The sequence below is a fragment of the Gorilla gorilla genome, chromosome 7 (assembly GCF_029281585.2).
Source record: "Gorilla gorilla gorilla isolate KB3781 chromosome 7, NHGRI_mGorGor1-v2.1_pri, whole genome shotgun sequence".
NCBI lineage: Eukaryota > Metazoa > Chordata > Mammalia > Primates > Hominidae > Gorilla > Gorilla gorilla.
In genome coordinates this window covers 10,205,796-10,226,330 of record NC_073231.2, presented here as the reverse complement: position 1 = coordinate 10,226,330, position 20,535 = coordinate 10,205,796, and the positions used below count along the sequence as shown (strand labels likewise).

Genomic DNA, 20,535 nt, shown 5'->3' with positions numbered 1-20,535 from the left:
CTGTCGAATGTAAATTATTACCACTTTATCACTTGAAAGGGTAGAAATAGGTACCTCCTAGAAACAGGGGAATTACCAAGCATATATCAAGTTTGTATACATTTCTTAAAATATATTCTATATGAATAATTAACCAAAGAGACTGCCAATCAAATTCTTTGGGCATATTAACTCTAACAAAACTTGAGTCATGGGAAGACATAGAGTTAATTAATTGCATTCCAAGAGTTTTGTTTTGATTTTGGTTTTAAATGCAGAGGGACTTTATTTTGTTTAGTAACGCAGAGCACTTCTAAGTCATATTTCCCATGGAGTTATAGTGATAAATTTTTCAGGGGTTACGTATAGCTATTAAAAATTAAACTGATCAATAATGGAGGTATCTGGTTTTTAAAACTGCGTAGGTTATTTCAAGCAAAATGCAAGAGCACATCCTTTAAGAGAAAGGCAGAAATTTTAGACTTCTAGCTACAGAATGTACGATATCACTGAATACAGAGATGCCCTGCTGATCAGGGGGACTAAGTTGTAACAGCTTCTTTGTTCTAGGATGTCATCTGTCTTACATGCAGACCACAGGATACTAAGCCTCAGGTACTGAAATATCTCCATTCCAGGCACAGGATTTCATTAGTGCCTGCTCCCACAACTAGGAACACATACATATAGAGATATGGGTCATTACCAAAGATTTATATTAATGGCTTTACATTAGCAACACAAAATGTACTCATTGTCTCATTTCCATAGGAACGGTTATATATACACTATACACTTCAGCCTTGAAATGTAGACCCCCCCCCCAAAATTCAATTTTCAGTAATCAGTGAATTTAATGAGGGTCCCACATCTTCAAATCCTCATTTAGCACAGCAAAAACCCCTCCTTGGCTGCCAAGCACTGGTGGTGAACTTTGTCTTCAGCTCTTCATGATTTGGATGCCAGACTTTCATGATGATCCTTTCAATGTTAACGGCATAGACAATATGTGGTAGGTACGACTTCCCTGTGTACCCGCAGAGCTTCAAAAAGTTCATACATGTTCGCTGGAGATAAAGATGCAGATAGAGTGTCTCCAGAGCATGCCAGCAGGAATGCAGCCTGCTGCTCGGCTTCATCAGGAGGTGGGTGAGAAGCTGGATTCTGACCAGCACAGGGAGCAGTAAAAGCTTGAGGGCTTTATATTAAGTTGTTCTAAGCTACTACATTATTCTTCAGGTACGGCTGTGGGGTCACATTACTGCCAAAGGCATATTTAAAATGGTCATCTCGTAACCGATAAGCTTTCCTTCTTGACACAACTGATGTCAGTATATCTTTAGGGTGATTCTCCACAGCATAGACAAGAGCTGAAACAGCCTCCTCGGTGACATTGTCCAGCCCATGCTCATAAGCAGTCACTGTCTTTCTCCCTTCAAGCCAGCCTTGAATGAGAAGCATCATTATGTGGGAACAAAGTTTCAAGTCATCATCATCTTGGGGATCTTTTGCCACAAATTACTGGGCTCTTGAGACAGGATTGTGAGGCTGGAATCTATGATCAAATTTCTGACAGAAGAAAACTTTTTCTTTCCATTGGGCTTTCCAGGTTTTGCTGCAGAACCCCCCATCCAGGGCAAGGATCCAGCACCCTCTGATGTAAAACCAAAATCTGACAATGCATGAGAATGGCCAGGAGGAAATCATTGTGAGAATGCATATTCTCCTATGAAAGAAGCCTATGAGTTTCAAAGTCAAAGTCCTCTTTCCTGATCTTCCGCTTGAACCACAGCTTAAGTTAGCCCAGTATTGATTCACATTGTCCCCCAGAGCCTCACTCAAGTTCTGCTTAGCCACCTCCAGCTCACTCACAAAGGTCGCCATTGCTCCATGCATTGATAATTAAATCTTTGGCTGTGCAGACATTTTTAGTTTAATTAGGTCCCATTTATTTATGTTTCTGTTGAATTTGCTTTGGGGTTCTTAGTCAAATTATTTGCCTAGGCCAATGTCCAGAAAAGTTTTTCCTAGGAATTTTTTTGAGAATTTTTATGGCTTTAGGTCTTAAATTTAACATTTTCATCCACATTGAGATAATTTTTATATATGGTGAGAATCATGGATATAGTTCATTCTTCCCCTTGTGGGAATTTTCCCAGCACCATATATTGAGGGTGTCATTTCCCCAGTGTATGTTTTTGTCTGCTTTGTCAAAGATCAGTTGGTTGTAAATATTTGGCTTTATTTCTGGGTTCTCTATTCTGCTCCATTGGTCTAGGTATTTACTTTTATACCAGTGCCATAGTGTTTTGGTTAGTATAGCCTTGGAGTATAATTTGAAGTTGGGTAATTTGATGCCTCCAGCTTTTTTTTTTTTTTTTTTTTTCATTTTGCTTAGGATTGCTTTGGCTCTTTGGGCTCTTTTATGGTTCTATTAGAATTACAGGAATTTTTCTAATTTTGTAAAAAATTGCATTGATCAGACTGCGTGACAAACTGAGACTCCATCTCAAAAAGAAATTATATTGATACTTTGATAGGAATTGAATTGAATTTGTACATTGTTTTAGGCCATACAGATTGTCATTTTCACAATACTGATTCTTCTTACCCATGAGCCTGGGATGTATTTCCATTTGTTGTGTCAAAAATGATTTCTTTCAGCAGTGTTTTGTAATTTTCCTTGTATAGCTCTCTCAACTCCTTGGTTATTTCTAGGTATTTTTGTTGTAAAAAAATTACCTTAAAATATTTAATTTAGAAACACTGAGCTGAAAATGGAAATACATAAACCAAGACATATGCTGTACAGTTTTTCTTTAGATAAATGATACATTTTATTAACTCAGATGGTTATTCACATATGTAAATAATTTATGAATTTAGTTTCAAAATACTTTAAAAATATTTTATTGTGATGTCAGTAAAATTCCTAATTATTAAGTGGACATTTAGATGAGTTTTAATAAACATTTTCACTCAGGTGACAAAACATGTGTCAAAATATAGTCCATTTCTACCACTTCTAAATATTTTCTAATTTCTTTTTCTAGTCAATACTACCGGTGCAGAAGCAACTCTATTTGATTTGTTAATACAGATTAGTTTCATCTATGTTTTGTTTTATCCAACAAAATTATTTGCAGTTTATGTGTTTTCATGTATTAAAAACTTATTGCTTTTCTTTTGCTAAATAGTATAAATGTAGAAACTTGGGTTATTCTCCTGTTGATGGGTGATATACTTTGCCTGTGTCCCCACCCAAATCTTACCTTGAATTGTAGTTCCCATAACTCCCACATGTGGAAGGAACCAGGTGGAGATAATTAAATCACAGCGGTGGTTTCCCCCATCTGGTTCTTAAAATAGTGAGTTAGTTTTCATGAGATCTGATGGTTTTATAAGGTACTTTTTCCTTCACTGGGCACTCATTCTCTCTCCTGCCACCCTGTGTAAGAGGGGCCTTTGCCATGATAGTAAGTTTCTTGAGGCCTGCCCAGCCATGCAGAACTGTGAATCAATTAAACCTTTTTCCTTTATAAATTACCCAGTTGGGGGCATTTCTTCATAGAAGCATGAGAATGGACTAAGGCAGTAAATTGGTCCTGGGAGTGGGGCACTGCTATAAAGATACCTCAAAATGTGGAAATGACTTTGGAACTGAGTAACAGGAAGAAGTTGGATCAGTTTAGAGGGCTCAAAAGAAAACAGGAAAATGTGGAAAAGTCTGAAACTTCCTACAGATTTCTTCAATGGCTTTGACCATTTAATGCTGATAGTGATATGGACAATGAAGTCCAGGCTGACGTGGTCTAGGATGGAGATGAGTAAATCGCTGGGAATTGGAATAAAGGTAACTGTTGCCATGTTTCAGCAGAGACTGGTGGCATTTTGCCCCTGATCTACGAAACTGTGGAACTTTAAACTTGAGAGAAATGATTTAGGGTATCAGGTGGAAGAAATTTCTAAGCAGCAAAGCATTCATGATGTAACTTGAGTGCTGTTAAAAGCATTCAGTTTTATATATTCACAAAGACATGGTTTATAATTAAAACTTACATTTAAAAGGGAAACAAAGCATAAAGTTTAGAAAATTTGCCACCTGAGATGTGATAAAAAACAATAAAGGAGAAATTCAACCCGGCTGCAGAAAGTTGCATAAGTAACAAAAGCCAAATGGTAATCGCCAAGGCAATGGAGAAAATCTCTCCTTCAAGGCAGATCCTCCCATCACAGGCCCAGAGGCCTAGGAGGAAAAACTGGTTGTGCAGGCTGGACCCAGGCTTCCCTGCTCTATGCAGCCTTGGGACATGGTACCCTGAGTCCCAGCTGTGGCTCAAAAGGGCCAACATAGAGCTCAGGTCATTGCTTCAGAGGGTGTAAGCCCCAGGCCTTGGTCGCTTACCTGTGGTATTGGGCCTGTGGGTGTACAAAAGTCAAAAATTGAGGTTTGGGAATCTCCACCTAGATTTCAGAGGATGTATGGAAATATCTGGGTGTCCAGGCAGAAGTCTTTTGCAAGGGCAGAGCCCTAATGGAGAATCTCTGCTAGGGGAGCATGGAAGGAAAATGTGGGGTTGGAGCCACAACACAGAGTAGCCACTGGTGACTGCCCACTAGTGGAACTGTGGACCCACTAGTGGAACTGTGAAAAGAGAGTCACTGTCCTCCAAATCCCAGAATGGTAGATCCCCCAACATCTTGCACCTTGTTCCTGGTAAAGCCACATACACTCAATGTCAGCTTGTAAAAGCAGCTGAGAGTGGGGCTGTACCATGCAAAGCGATAGGGGCAGAGCTGCCCAACACCATGTGAGCCTACCTTTTGCATCAACATAACCTGGATGTGAGACATGAAGTCAAAGATCATTTTTGAGCTTTCAGATTTAATGACTGCCCTATTGGCTTTTGGACTTGCAATAGGTCCAGCAGCCCCTTTGTCTTAGCCAATTTCTCTTACTTGGAATGGGCATATTTATCCAATCCCTGTACCCCATTGTATCTAGGAAGCAACCAACTTGCTTTTGATTTTGCAGGCTTATAAGTGGAATCAACTTTCCTTGTCCCCCCCAGATGAGACTTTGGACTTGGATTTTGAGTTAATGCTGGAATGAATTAAGATTTTGGGGAACTGTTGGGAGGACATAATTGTGTTTTAAATTGTAAGGACCTGAGATTTGGAAGGAGTCAGGGCAGAACGACATGGTTTGACTGTGTCCCCGCCCAAATCTCTTATTGCATTGTAGTTCCTATAATCCCATGTCATGGGAGGGATGAGGTGGACATAAATGAATCACAGGGATAGTTTCCCCCATCCTATTCTCGTAATAGTGAGTTAGTTTTCATGAGATCTGATGGTTTTATAGGGGCTTTCTCCTTCACTGGGCAGTCATTCTCTCTCCTGCCACCTGTGAAGAAGTGCCTTCTGCCATGATTGTAAGCTTTCCTGAGGCCTCCCCAGCCATGTAGAACTGTTAATCAATTAAATCTTTTTTCTTTATAAATTACCCAGTCCTGGGTATTTCTTCATAACTGCATGAGAATGAACTAATACAATGAATATATGGACTGTTTTCAGTTTAAGATACAATGATAAAGTGGCTGGGTGCAGTGGCTTATGCCTGTAATCCCAGCACTTTGGGAGGCCAAGGCAGGAGGATCACCTGAGGTCAGGAGTTTGAGACAAGCCTGGTCAACAGGGCAAAACTCCATCTCTACTAAAAGTACAAAAGTTAGCCAGGCATGGTGGTGGGTGTCTGTAATCCCAGCTACTCAGGAGGCTGAGGCAGGAGAGTCACTTGAACCCGAGAGGTGGAGGTTGCAGTGAGCCAAGATTGCGCCACTACACTCCAGCCTGGGTGACAAGAGCAAGACTCCATCTCAAAAAAAAAAAAAGAAAATGATATAATGAAAAAAGTTCTGTGGACATGTGTGCACAAGCCACAAGTCTTTTTGTAGGCTTGTGCACAAATGCTCTTATTTTTCTTGGCTGAAGAACTCAGAGTAGAATTATTGGATTAGAGGGAAATTTAAAATCTTCCAGGGTTTTCCAAGGGATTTACAAGAGCTTACATTTGCATGAACAATTGAGGAGGGTTTCTGGTTGCTCTTTATCCTCACCAACACTTTGACGTAGACAATTGACATTGTCTATGTCATTCTTTTTCATTTGGCCATTTTTAGCTAACGAATAATTGCATTTTTGTTTTACTTTTTATTTCTTTGAACAATAATGTTGAGCACCTTTACTATGTCTGCTCAAAGGTTTGTCAAGTTTTAATGGAGTGTGTGTCCTTTTATTATCAGTTTGCTGGATTTATATGTATATTCTTGTTTAGGTATAGTTATTGACAATATTTCCTCACAGGTAATAATTTGCCTTGTTATTCTCTTAGTGATATTATTTGATAAGGAAAAGGTGCTTTTTTCACTTTGAAGAAGTCCAGTTTGTCATCTTTTCTTCCATCATTAGGACTCTTTCTGTCTTAAATATTTGCTAACTCTGAAGAATATCAAAGGTATTCTCACATAATATTTTCTGTAAGTCCTGTATTTAAGTCCTATGACTCATCTTGAATAAATTCTTATACAGCTATGAGGTTAGGGCCAGGGTTAATTTCTTCCCATATGAATTTCTAGCACTTCTTGCACTGTCTGCTGAAATGATTTCCTTTCCTCCTGCAACTACATGAATGCATTTGTTGAAAATCGATGGACTTTGTATGTGTGGATCTATATTGGTCTTATTGCCTTCCATTGATCTTCTTGTCTATCTTGATACTAATGTAACACTGTCATGATTACTGTTGCTTTATTTTAATTTTTGAAATTAGTGATCTTTCAAATTTATTCTTTAAGAATGTCTTGACTGTTCCAGGTCTTTGCATTTTCATATGCAGTACAGTATCACCTTTGTACTTTTTATGAATTTTTTTGGAATTTTGTTTTGGCTTCCCTAAGCTTCATACAATTATTTGTAGGTAATTGATATCTGTACAGTATTCAGTCCTACAATTTACAAACATGACAAAACCATTTATTTAGGTGTTTTAAAAAATTCTTAGCAACTACTTATTTCATTTCCAATGTATAGATTGTAAACAAGTTTTGTCAAATTTATTGTTAGGTATTTGGTGTTTCTGATTCACTGTAAGATGTATTTTAAAATTTCATTTTCTAAGTGTCTGTCACTAGAGTATAGACATACAACGTTTTCATATTGTGATTGTATCACATTTACATATAGTAATTTGCACTGGGAATTTGACCGTTCCTATGGATTTTGCAACTACCAAATCATATCTTCTGCAGCTTTCTTCTTTTTCTCAGGTTTATGCCTTTTACTTTTTCCTTGCCTTACTACATCAGCTGTGATGACCAGTTCAATGTTTAGCAGAAGTTCCATACATTATATGGAAAGTAAACATCGATCTTATGTTTTTCATTTGGGAAGAGAATGATCAATATTTCAACCAGAAATTTGATATTACTGGTAGGTATTTAATTGATGCAGCTTATCAACAATTTTTTTTTTCTATTTTTTGGAAAATGTTTTAACCCTGAAAGATCATTACATTTTATTAAATTAGCTTTTCACCACTACTAAAATTAGTATAAAATTTTCTGCTTTGATTTTGTTTTTTATAAAAGAAAAGATTGTAAAAGCTGACCCAGCTTAAGCTTTCTATTTTGGGTTGTATTAACCAGATATTTCTGTTTTCCCATAACACTCAATGTGCTTAAAAATTACAGTCATACTTATTTTCAGAAATGCAAGTTTTACTGTGCTTACTTTTATCAGCTCTATCATTTGAGTCATCAGGAATGCACTAGGAGTTAATACCTTAATATTTGATCAAGGACCCTAACAGGATTTAGCCAATCTTGAACTTAAAATTCACAGTCATCCGAACTGCCAAATATACCTAAGATTCTGACCCCAGATGCAATTTCAGGGGTCTCCAGGCCCACCTTCACTTCAGGCCAGTTGGCTGCAAATGTTGAGATCTTCATAAACGTCTTCATTTTTGGTAGTTGAATAAAATGACTCACAGAACTTCAGAAAGTGCGATACTTATACTTACAATTTTATATCAGCAGGAAGATATAAATCATAAGCAGTCAAAGGAAGAAACCCATAGGGTAGAACCTGAGACTAGGAGGGTTCTAAACATGGATCTCCTGTTTCCTCAGTCATGCATTACCCTCCTGACATTGGTGCGTGGCAACGGTCACATGGAGTACACCAGGCCAGGACACTCAGGTGAGCTCCAGTGTCCAGCATTTGTAATCGGGTCTTACTGGGTTGATGCGGCTGATTGGATCATTGCCCACGTGGTTGAACTCAAACTCCAGTGCTTTCACCTCCCCAGAATCCAGGCCGATGTCCCCTCACAGGGATCAAAGTCCAACCCTCCAGTCACATGAATGGTCTTTCTGGTGTGGCCCGACTCCACCCTGGGACCACTGCAGTAGCCAGTCTCAGTCCTAGTCATGGGTCATCTTATTAGCATAACCTGTCAGCTGTGGTCCAGGATTCTTCCATGAGTATAAAGGTACTCCTATCACTCTTGAAATCTCAAGGTTTAGAAGTTCCCTCCCAGGAAATGACTTCAAAGGCTAGCCAATTCTTTACTACACAGAGGACATAGTTAATTTTATCATTTTTATCAGACTGTCAACATATCACTAAAATAAACATCTGATTTTAATTTATCTTCATCCATGTATGTCTTCCTCTAAATATCCAGCTCTGTCATAGTTACTTACGGTGAGCAAAGCAGTGCCCATTAACAACAAACATGAAGAAACATGGGGGGACTTTTTTGCTGTCATTTGAGTGACATGAAAGTCTTCTGTTAATTTTCTTGAATTTTGATGATGTTAACTCATTTAGGAGTTTAGAGTTAAAGTATTTATACCTAGAAAGGCTCACAGAACGGATATAATTTTATTTTTCACTATTGACTATCACACAGCTTTTTGCTTTTTTTCATTGACTTTGACTTTTTCTTTTGAAAATAGTATGTATATCAAAATAGCCTAACAAGTAATAACAAATTATAAGGTTTCAAAATATTCATTGGATACCTGAACATTTTAATCAGATATTATATTTAACATATGTAACATTTTTAACATGTTATATTATTGTGTTTAACATGATATAAACAGAAATAAAAACATATAGTTTGAACCAATTACTGGGAAATAGATATGCAATATCTATTTGGCTTTTTGAAATACTGAAGTTAAATTTCATTTCCTAATTCATTAAATTTGAGAAGCCAGACTGCAAAACCTCGAATCTAATCTAAATTCCTCACCTTGCACATGAGGGAACTGAATCTAAATGAAGTGAAAAGAATTTTCTTAAGATTTTAGAAATGTTTAAAAATAAATTAATTAAAGGTTCTTAATCAATGTAATTACTCAAGCAAGAAAGAAGTTATCCAATATTTTTATTCAGACTTTTCAGTAAATGTTTTATGTATAAGAAATACATGCTTACACTTATACTTGGAAAGGATACCTTGGTCATATTTAAAGAGAGTTATTACTGTACTTACGAAGACAGTGTGCTGCAATAATCTAGGTGAGAAACACGTAAATCAGTTTAAGGCTCAGAGTGAGAGAAGGAATGACAACCGTAAGAGTGTGATGTCGTGAAAAGCAATGCCAGATAATACTTTTAAAAGAAAATAGTGATTAACAAGGATGAATGCAGGAGAAAAACATAATTCAACATCAAGAAATATAATTGCTGAAACGTTTCTCACTGCATTCGATATCACTGTGTGTGATGGCAGAAACCAGTACAGTGTTGGAGAAAATTTAGGTTATAATGGGAACAGGCATGAATGGGAGGTAAAAAAAAAAATAGTAATGGTTAAATAAGTGCAAACAACTTTCTCAAAAGATGTGCTATAAATGGGTTTGGAGAGCTAAGATAGAAGTTAGAAGTAATTGCAGAGTTCAAAATTCTGGGTGTTGTTGATTTTAGGATCAAATAGTGTTGACCTTATTTAAATGCTGGTGTAAAGGAGGCAGTAAAATAAAAACTTAAAAATATAGGATAGGAAGAGTGAATGAACAAGTTATCTATAGCAGACCAGATGTGATGGAATCGAGGGAGTTAAACCTCATTACACCCACATCCTAACACATTGGCATAACTTCCTAGATGTGTTCACTAAGTATGTCTTCTCGTCCTGTTTACAAGTATTTTTAAAACAATTCTACAGATTTTGCTCCTATGGTGGTATTATCATTTATCCTTCTTTATTCTTTGCTTTTGGTACTCTGTGATAGAACCTTCCAATGCATTTCAATAGTGAAATATTTGATACAAGTGAAATAATAAATGCTAGTAAAATAATATAGTGGTATGACTGCTGAAATGAACTGTGTTTCTAAGGCTATGAAGGAATACCATGGGCATTCACAACAAAGAATAAGTTTATCCTGGATGTCTGATTATGGTCACAGAAAATTGCTGATTGCAGCCAATTCCTCCTTCCCTGATGGGCTGATTGGCTACCCTTCCAAGCTCCTCTCCATCACTTTCAGTCTTGGTTTCTATGTCAAGGCTAAACTTCCTTGATACTGAAGATTTCATGGCCCCAAATTTCAGCTTATTCATTATTTTGACCTCTTTTATGAAAAAAAACAACTCTATATCAGTCACAATCTTTCAAATAAACTTTTTTTTTTCCTAAGAAAAAGAAGAGTAAGGTTAACATGAGGATAGTTTATAGCAAAACAAACAGAGCCACACACTGATGCTTCTAGAATTTGATTGGCCAACAGACATTTGAATGAGGATTTGATGTTGGCAAGGACCAGGTATTTCAACAGACTGTGTAATGCAGTGGCTAAAAGCTTGGTCTATGGAATCAGATAGCTGGACTCAGATCTCTTTCACCACTTACAAACCCTCTGATGGTCAACAATTTGCCTAGTCCCTGGGCTTCAGTTTTTTCCTCTGATAACCGGAATGACACCAGTGCCTAATTTACAGAAAATTGTTTTGTAAATTAAAAGTGAACATGCAATAAAGGAGTGGACACATTCCTTAGTATACGAATACTCATTAGAGATGAGATACGATGTTGATGATGATTACAAGAAGAATAATGATTTTGTATAATATCAAGCTAAAATTAAACCATTTAAAAAGATTTTAGTAGACACGTGAATTATAAACACATTTGCAAAAGCAACTTCGAATGTGACAAAGAAAATTTCTCCACTAGTTACTTTCAAAAAAACCATTTTTACGACATTTTTTAAATAAGTAATTACACATTCAGGTAATTTCAGTAGAATGCAAAGTACAGAAGATAACATAGGATCAAACTATGTAGAATAGTAGTAGTTAAAGAAGTCAACTGTGTTATAAGTGGGGAATGACAAAGTTTTAAAATATTTTTATAAACTTCCTTATTTAGCATCATGAAGGATGGAAAAAATATTAAAATTTATAAATAACATTAAGTAGTCTTTGAAATATATTTAATGGGCCTCTATATAATAGAAATATACTATATGCAACACACAAACCATTTAAGTTTCTATTTTGTTAGATATCACAAATAAGCCATTTAAATTATATTTCTATAATGTTCTCACTTTAAAAAAATAAAGTCTAGAAGGATTTAATAAATGTATTCCAGAAATCATTTCAGTATTGTCAGCAATCAGAATTTATGAATCAGGTGATTTTACACATATTTACACATATTTTGTGATGTATTTAGCTTGAAGGGAAGTTATGGCTAAGTCTTCTTGACCCGGTTGAATCTTACCACATTCAATGTTAGCTGGAAATCATTTTTTACTAACCCAGGTAAAACCCCTCACCTTACGCAAAATTATAAGAAAAATAATTTGAAAAACCAAAGATAAATAGGAGGAAAATATATATCTTTAGATTCATTAATATCTTACTGGATTCTGCAAAGAAAGTTATGATACTAAGAATCTTGGTGCTTTTTCTAAACTAAAACCCCTCCATTTAATCTTTCAGAGATGATATTGAAACAAAATATCACCTTAGGAAGGGACTGATTGAATGTTTCAAAATATAAAACACTGTAAGAATATGACTGCAAATTAATTTTTAATAAAAGGTTTCAAGCATTTCCTTTAAATTAGAAAGGTCAAGAGTGTTGTATTAGTATTAGTTTCTTATCGTTATACACACACACAGACACACACAAGCACGCACGCACAGATGTATGAGCTCATGTGAATGTAAGGTGGCAAATCTGAAATCCCCAGGGCAAACCAGCAGATTGGAAATTCAGCTCAGAAATGATGTGGTCTCAAGTCCCAAGAAGGGAAACTCAGGTGGGATTTCTATGTTGTGGTCTGGAGGTTCAATTCCTTCTTTTGCGGGAAATGTCAGTCTGCTAAGGAGTTCAACTAAAGGCTTACCCGTGTTATGGAAGACAATGTGCTTTGTTTAAGGTCAACTCAATTTAAATGTTAATCACATTTTAAAAATACCTTCCCAGCAACATCTAGACTAGTGCTTGACCAAACAACTGGGCACGTGGCCTTGCCAAGTTTTCACATAAACTTAACCATAACAGAAGCCTCTTATAAAATTATGAAAATCAGTAAGAGAGATGGAAAACACATGGCATGTCAGTATATAGAAATTCAAAATATCTCACAGGTTATTAGACTAATAAGATAATTTAGTACTCACTGAATTATTTAAAAAATCGATTGCATTTCCATCCTCTGGAAGCATAAACCATTAGTTTAGCAAGAGATTTATACAAAGCTCTCTCAGTTCTCAAAAGATAAGACTGGCAAAAAGTCACTGAAATTACAGAAACTAAAATGAAATATTAACAAGCTTGACATAAAACCTACTTTGTATTATGGTTTATGAACCGTATTTTTGGTATGAATTATAAAATATATCAGAATTGTGTTATCCTAAATCCTTTATTTTTTGATAATAGAAATGCTGCATTAATCAAACTTGTTTATTTGTCGCCTTTGTATTTGTAAATATATGTCTGTAGAATAAATTCCTAGAAGAGGGATCATTGTGCTGAAGGATAAATACATTCTTTCTTTTTTTTTTTTTTTTTTTTTTGAGACAGAGTCTCGCTCTGTCACCCAGGCTGGAGTGTAGCGGTGCAAGCCCAGCTCACTGCAACCTCTGCCTGCTGGGTTCAAGCAATTTTCCTTCCTCAGCCTCCCAAGTAGCTGGGATTATATGCACATGCTACCCCACCCAGCTAATTTTTGTATTTTTAGTAGAGATGGGGTTTCAACATGTTGGCCAGACTAGTCCTAAACTCCTGACCTCAAATGGTCCATCTGCCTTGTCTCCAAAGTGCTGGGATTTCAGGTGTGAAATCCAGCCCAGCCTATTTCCATTAATATTAATGAATTTCTTCACATATGCTATGGAAAATTTTGCACTCCTAAGGCAAATGCAGAAGAGTGCTTACTTCTCTGGACCCCTGATAACAGTGTCCATTGTCAAATTTTCAATTTTCGTTAATTCAATAGTTGGAAAATAGGAGTTCATTGTAGTTTCAATAGGGATTTCTGACATCCAGAATATAAGCAAATTTTCATGCATTTAAGCAACATTTTCTTTGTAAAATAGTTGCTTAGGCTTATTGCCATTTTTTCTATAATATTTTTCTCTTTCACTTCTTTATATCTAAAAGGCATTAATATACATTAAGAAGATGAGACATTTATGTATAAGCTGGTACATATCCCTAGTTTGTACTATGGTTTTAGACTTTGCATATGGTATTTTTGTCAATCCTAGCTTCTTAATCTTTTTTGTATATTGTGAAATTACTTTTTTTTTTTTTTTTTTTTTTGAGATGGATTCTCAATCTGTCACCCAGACTTCAGTGCAGTGGCACGATCTTGGCTCACTAAAACCTCTGCCTCCCAGGCTCAAACAATTCTCCTGCCTCAGCCTCCCAAGTAGCTGAGACTACAGATGCCCACCACCATGCCTGGCTAATTTTTTGTATTTTAGTAGAGACGAGGTTTCACCGTGTTGCCCAGGCTGGTCGCGAACTCCTGAGCTCAGGCAATCAGCCCGCCTTGGCCTCCCAAAGTGCTGGGATTATAGGCGTGAGCCACCGTGCCCGGCCAAAATTATACATTTTTTTAACACCACTTACTTTTTTAAAAAAAATTATTATTATACTTTAAGTTTTAGGGTACATGTGCACAACGTGCAGGTTAGTTACATATGTATACATTTGCCATGTTGGTGTGCTGCACCCATTAACTCGTCATTTAACATTAGGTATATCTCCTAATGCTATCCCTCCCCCCTCCCCCCACCCCACAACAGGCCCCGGTGTGTGATATTCCCCTTCCTGTGTCCATGTGTTCTCACTGTTCAATTCCCAGCAATGAGTGAGAACATGCGGTGTTTGTTTTTTTGTCCTCGCGATAGTTTGCTGAGAATGACGGTTTCCAGCGTCACCCAGTTACGTTTTTATACTTCAAAAAGCCTTTGCCACTTTGCCGTTATATAAGAATTAGCCCGTATTAACTTACAGTAAATTTTTATTTTTACATTTCAATCTTTGTATGAATTAGAACACACATTTTGATCTGGTCTTATTTTGCTATGTCAGATGGATATCCTATTGCATGAAATGACGTCCCTGCTGATATAAATAAAAGGTTGATAAATAACTGGAGGAAAAAGACAACCCTTCCTTACAAAAGAATTCTAAATCATATTGTTAAAACAACTCCCTCTCTTGGAGGTGGAGTTCAAATCCCGTCCTTTGAATATGGCTTATGCTTGGTGACTTATTTTTAAAGAATGCAGTATGGCAACGAAAACACTGACTTTACAATAGAGAAATTGTAAACTTGATACGTGATCAGAGGGGACTTCAGCTCTGAGGTCTCCTGCTGCAAAACTCCTGTCTCCTTATGAGAAAGGCATCAGGCGCACCTGAATGGAGGAAAATTCTATAGACCTAGCCAATGTCCCTCCAAATTGTTTAAAAAAAAAAAGAAAGAGAAACAAGAAGACTGACACTATTACAAACCAGGTAAGACTAAGCAGATAGGATGACTGAATACAATGTGGTAGCCAGAACTGTATTTTGGAACAGAAAAGATATTAGTGGAAAAATTGGTAAAATGTAAATAAAGTCTGGAGTTCAGTTAATAGAAATATACCAATGTTGATTTATCGGTTTGGATGACTGCACCACAGTAACGCGGGATGATGGCATTAAAAGAAACAAACTTGTGAGGAGTATACAGACACTCGAACTAAACCCACTTTCTCCTTCTCCTCCTTTGTTGAGAAAGCACTTTTACCACATTCTAACATACTGTATTTATTCAAGTTTACTTTGATAGTTTTCAGTATATTTGGTTTCATAGCTTCATCTGTGTGTTCATGGAAGAGTGCCAAACTGTTAGAGACTTCATGATACGTTGCGCTATCATAGGAGATAGGATAGTAACTTCACTACTTTTCACTTTGTTCTCTTTTATGTTGCATGCATGTTGTTTTCATGTCATATGACTTTTAGATTCTACTTGTCTAGTTCCAAGCAATAAAACTATTCATATTTCTATAATGGTTTATATTTATAAACATAATTAAGGGTAATTATCATTTAATAAAATATTAAGAATACCTACTCAAGAACAGATATATGTTTCCATGTGTGTAAGTCAACTTTTAGGTTCCAAGAGTGTCAAATGTTTTCTTGATATAGTTGTGCACAGTTTTATTAACTATATTTCTATTTGTTTTTATTTTATTGCTATTTTTCTTTCATTATGTATTCCAAAGTGTTACTGAAGTATAATTTCTATGATATATTTATATATTGATATATGTGTTTCATATTTTACTATCTTTTGTATTCTCTTATTGTTTCTAGTAGATTAATGGTTATTTTTGTGTCTCCCAGAGTATAGCCATGTTATAAAAAAAAAGTTTTATCTATTTCTTCCTAATTATTATGCATCTATGTTATTTCTCTTGGATAATATATTTGAGGATATTTTCATTAGAGTTAAAAATCTTATTGTTATCGGGGGCGGGTTATCTATTTCATGGCTTTAGTAGTTATAAATACCTCATTTTGCTGGATGTATGTGTTACATCTATGATAAATCTTTGCTCTCAAGGGTGCATGCATATGCATGTGTATTTAAGATATTTTATTGAGTGTTCTTTTTTTTTTTAATCAAGAGCATCATCACTTGAAACTTTTCAAATGCCTTTTCAGCACCCATGGAGGCGGTAACTGTGATTTTTCTCTTCAGATCTATGAATAAAAGTGCATCTAACATCTTTTGTGCAGCACTTCACATCCCCTTGGCCTCTCCTTGTGCTTACCACTGCTCCACTGACCAACTGCAGCAGGTTTCACTGAGCTTTGCACTGGTGAAACTGACAGGGGCAGGCCATGGCCCCGTGTAGTGAAGCTCTCACTTCCTCCCACTGTGGCACCCATAGGAACTGCACTTAGACATGCTCAGCCTAAATGTGTAGGGCTGTTATACCCAATGGAGTTGTCATTGATTAATGGAGCATAAGAGCCAATGTCTGTGTTCCCCACTTTCTTAGACAGGCAGGAGGCAAGAGACATACTTCATAAGACTCCTTAGGAGGCCTTCAGGGTCAAGTAAGGGATTGAAGAATATGTCACCCCAAAATATGCTACTTTGGCATAAAGATTATTTTGAACTGAAGATAGCTGAGAATGAGCAGATAAACAGAAAGCTCTCTGCCTTCCCTCTATTTGCCTAAAATAAGCACATAAATTTATAAAGTATCAGTGTCTGCCAGGAAGGATAGAAGTTAGTTCCTGGAGACCACTCTAGACTTTTAGCCTGGAGATGGCATCACAGGAATCCACATAACAGGCTTTACTGATCAGCCCTCATCTGCCATTTGTTTCCCCGTATATGTGCCTTCCCACAACTTGCCACACTAGATACTCAACGTCTTTTCACTTTGTCTTATCTGTTTCCCAAAAATGCACTGTTCTTTTGCTAAGACGTTATATCAACCCAAGTCCTAACCATGCCTTCGAGTTACTCATCTCTGAGATCTCTTATAGATATATATGGTGCACGTGTTAAATTTTTCTCTTGATTGAGATAGGAGGTGGGCCTTGACTCTGGAGCTGGGGCTTGACACTGGACCAGATTGAGGAATAGCTAAAACAGGGAAGAGGTTAAAGCAACTCTCCCTAAGACACACTCACCAGCGTGCCATGTGTTTACCATTCCCATGGCAACACCCAGAGGTTACCGCCCATTTCCATGGCACTGACCTAACAACCTGGAAGTTACCACCCTATTTCTAGACATTTCTGCATAATCTGCCCCTTAATTTGCACATGATTAAAAGGAGTATAAATCAGTGCAGAACAGCCTCTGAGCTGTCACTCTGGGACACTGCCTCTGGGGTAGCCCTGCTCTGCAAGGAGAAATCGCTCTGCTGCTTCTGTGCACAGCCGCTTCAATACAAGTTGCTGTTTGACACCACTAGCTTGCCCTGGAATTCTTTCCTGGGTGAAGCTGAGAACACTCCCAGGAAGAGCCCCAATTTTGGGGCTTACCTGGCCTGCATCAATTCCCTCTGAAATTCCGTTGTTTTTAGAATGTGCACTTTCTTAAAATGCGGTAACACAGCATGTAGAGCACAGCTTCACCATCATTTTGTTTAAAGATTCACACTTTTATCCTGTGTGTGCCTGAAGTAAAAGAAGGTTTCTCTCTGGCACAAACAGTCTCTTAAAAGGCTGATTCTGTCCCTGTATGTCTTGTATTTATAAGCATATGTGGGTCATCTGTGTTGCAGTTGTGATATACTGCTTCTCACAGAAATTGTCTAAAAAATTAACACGTTTGTAATGATAAGGGAATACAGGAGTCTTTATTGCTTTCTGAAAGTAGAATTTACATATTTGGAGTTCTATGTGAAACTGACTATATTGGAGGAAATAGAGTGGTAGATAGTTTAAAACTGCTAACTGCACCGTTTATTAATAAAATGGTGCTGGGAAAACTGGCTAGCCATATGTAGAAAGCTGAAACTGGATCCCTTCCTTACACCTTATACAAAAATCAATTCAAGATGGATTAAAGACTTACATGTTACACCTAAAACCATAAAAACCCTAGAAGAAAACCTAGGCATTACCATTCAGGACATAGGCATGGGCAAGGACTTCAAGTCTAAAACACCAAAAGCAACGGCAACAAAAGCCAAAATTGACAAATGGGATCTAATTAAACTAAAGAGCTTCTGCACAGCAAAAGAAACTACCATCAGAGTGAACAGGCAACCTACAAAATGGGAGAAAATTTTCGCAACCTACTCATCTGACAAAGGGCTAATATCCAGAATCTACAATGAACTCAAACAAATTTACAAGAAAAAAACAAACAACCCCATCAAAAAGTGGGCAAAGGACATGAACAGACACTTCTCAAAAGAAGATATTTATGCAGCCAACAGACACATGAAAAAATGCTCATCATCACTGGCCAGAGAAATGCAAATCAAAACCACAATGAGATACCATCTCACACCAGTTAGAATGGCAATCATTAAAAAGTCAGGAAACAACAGGTGCTGGAGAGGATGTGGAGAAATAGGAACACTTTTACACTGTTGGTGGGACTATAAACTAGTTCAACCATTGTGAAGGTCAGTGTGGCGATTCCTCAGGGATCTAGAACTAGAAATACCATTTGACCCAGCCATCCCATTACTGGGTATATACCCAAAGGACTATAAATCATGCTGCTATAAAGACACATGCACACGTATGTTTATTGCGGCATTACTCACAATAGCAAAGACTTGGAACCAACCCAAATGTCCAACAATGATAGACTGGATTAAGAAAATGTGGCACATATACACCATGGAATACTATGCAGCCATAAAAAATGATGAGTTCATGTCCTTTGTAGGGACATGGGTGAAATTGGAAACCATCATTCTCAGTAAACTATCGCAAGAACAAAAACCAAACACCGCATATTCTCACTCATAGGTGGGAAGTGAACAATGAGATCACATAGACACAGGAAGGGGAACATCACACTCTGGGGATTGTTGTGGGGTGGGGGGACGGAGGAGGGATAGCATTGGGAGATATACCTAATGCTAAACGACGAGTTAGTGGGTGCCGCACACCAGCATGGCACATGTATACGTATGTAACTAACCTTCACAATGTGCACATGTACCCTAAAACTTAAAGTATAATAAAAAAAAAACAAACAAACTGCTAACTGCTCCTCAAAAATGCCTGCCCATAGTTCTTCTGACACTAAAACTAAACATTTATAAACAACAACATCAAAGCAAAAGAAACAAAACTCAGCAAATAATTATGCAAAAAGTAAAATAAAAAAAACCTTTTCGCAATACTTTAGTGTATGTTAGGTGAACAATTTAAAAAATATGATTGGAGGATGACCAACTCTCAGCTTAACAACTGGAGGACCTACAAGAATATACTTTTTAAAAAGCTACCACAAATATAGAGTAAGGACTTTCCTTCTTGTTCATTCATATTCATCTGTGTTTCTGTAACCTCCGTTACTGAAGCAAAACATAAGCAATTATGTCTCCAAATGTATTTCTCCAAAGTAAAAACAAGGCCCTAGATTTTTTAAATGGATGGAATCAGTTACAAAGGAAGACCTACTGGGAATTAATCACTGCTCAAAAGATAGGTAGGAGAAACCTATAGGAAGAAGAGAGGTTCTAGAAAACTTCCAGCTAAGTAAGGTTAATGGATGTGGAAAGGCGAGGGGGTACCCAGGCTCCTTCCCACGTGATTAACTGGAAAGAAATTTAAAATAGCTGGTTTGGTTATTTCTCCTTTGCTTAAGCCAAGCAGTGGGTGTCTGGCCCATTTATGCTAAGTTTAAAGCACTGGGTATAGCCAGGGAGGATAAACAGGTAGATGAGTGCTCCAATTAGCAACTAACTTCCAAAAAGAAAGCTTATTTCAAACGTACAGAAAACAGGTAACACCTCCCCTGAACCGCATTCCTTCCCCTCCCCACTAATTACCAGAGTTAAATCACAGTATATGGAGAAAGTATTCAAATCCATGCAAACGCCTGGAATCACTGGGGAGATCCAAAACCTAATTATATGAATAAAATACACAAGTCTACAAAGAGACTTACAAACAGTCTTCACAGTAGCTTTATTCATAATAGAAACATACTGGTAACACTGCAGATGTCTGTCAGTATGAGAATACATGACAAACTGATATATGCATGCAATGGAAACAAAACAGCAACAGTAACAAAACCACCATGGAAGAAGCTCAAAAACATCATGCTAAGCTGAAGGATCCTTGCACAAAAGACTGCTCTTTGCATGATTTATATGATTTTCCAACAGCAAAGCTAATTTATATGATTTTCCAACAGCAATGCTAATTTATATGATTTTCCAACAGCAAAGCTAATTTGCCGCAGAAAACTCATCGGAAGAGCAGTTGCCTTTGGAAAGTGATGGTAGATATTTACA

At 37.0% G+C, this 20,535-nt stretch overlaps 1 pseudogene; it reads right to left on the bottom strand.

The window, feature by feature from the left end:
- Nucleotides 1–864: 864 nt before the first annotated feature.
- On the bottom strand, nucleotides 865–1,863 carry LOC101146418 (transcriptional adapter 1-like; annotated as a pseudogene).
- Nucleotides 1,864–20,535: the final 18,672 nt, after the last annotated feature.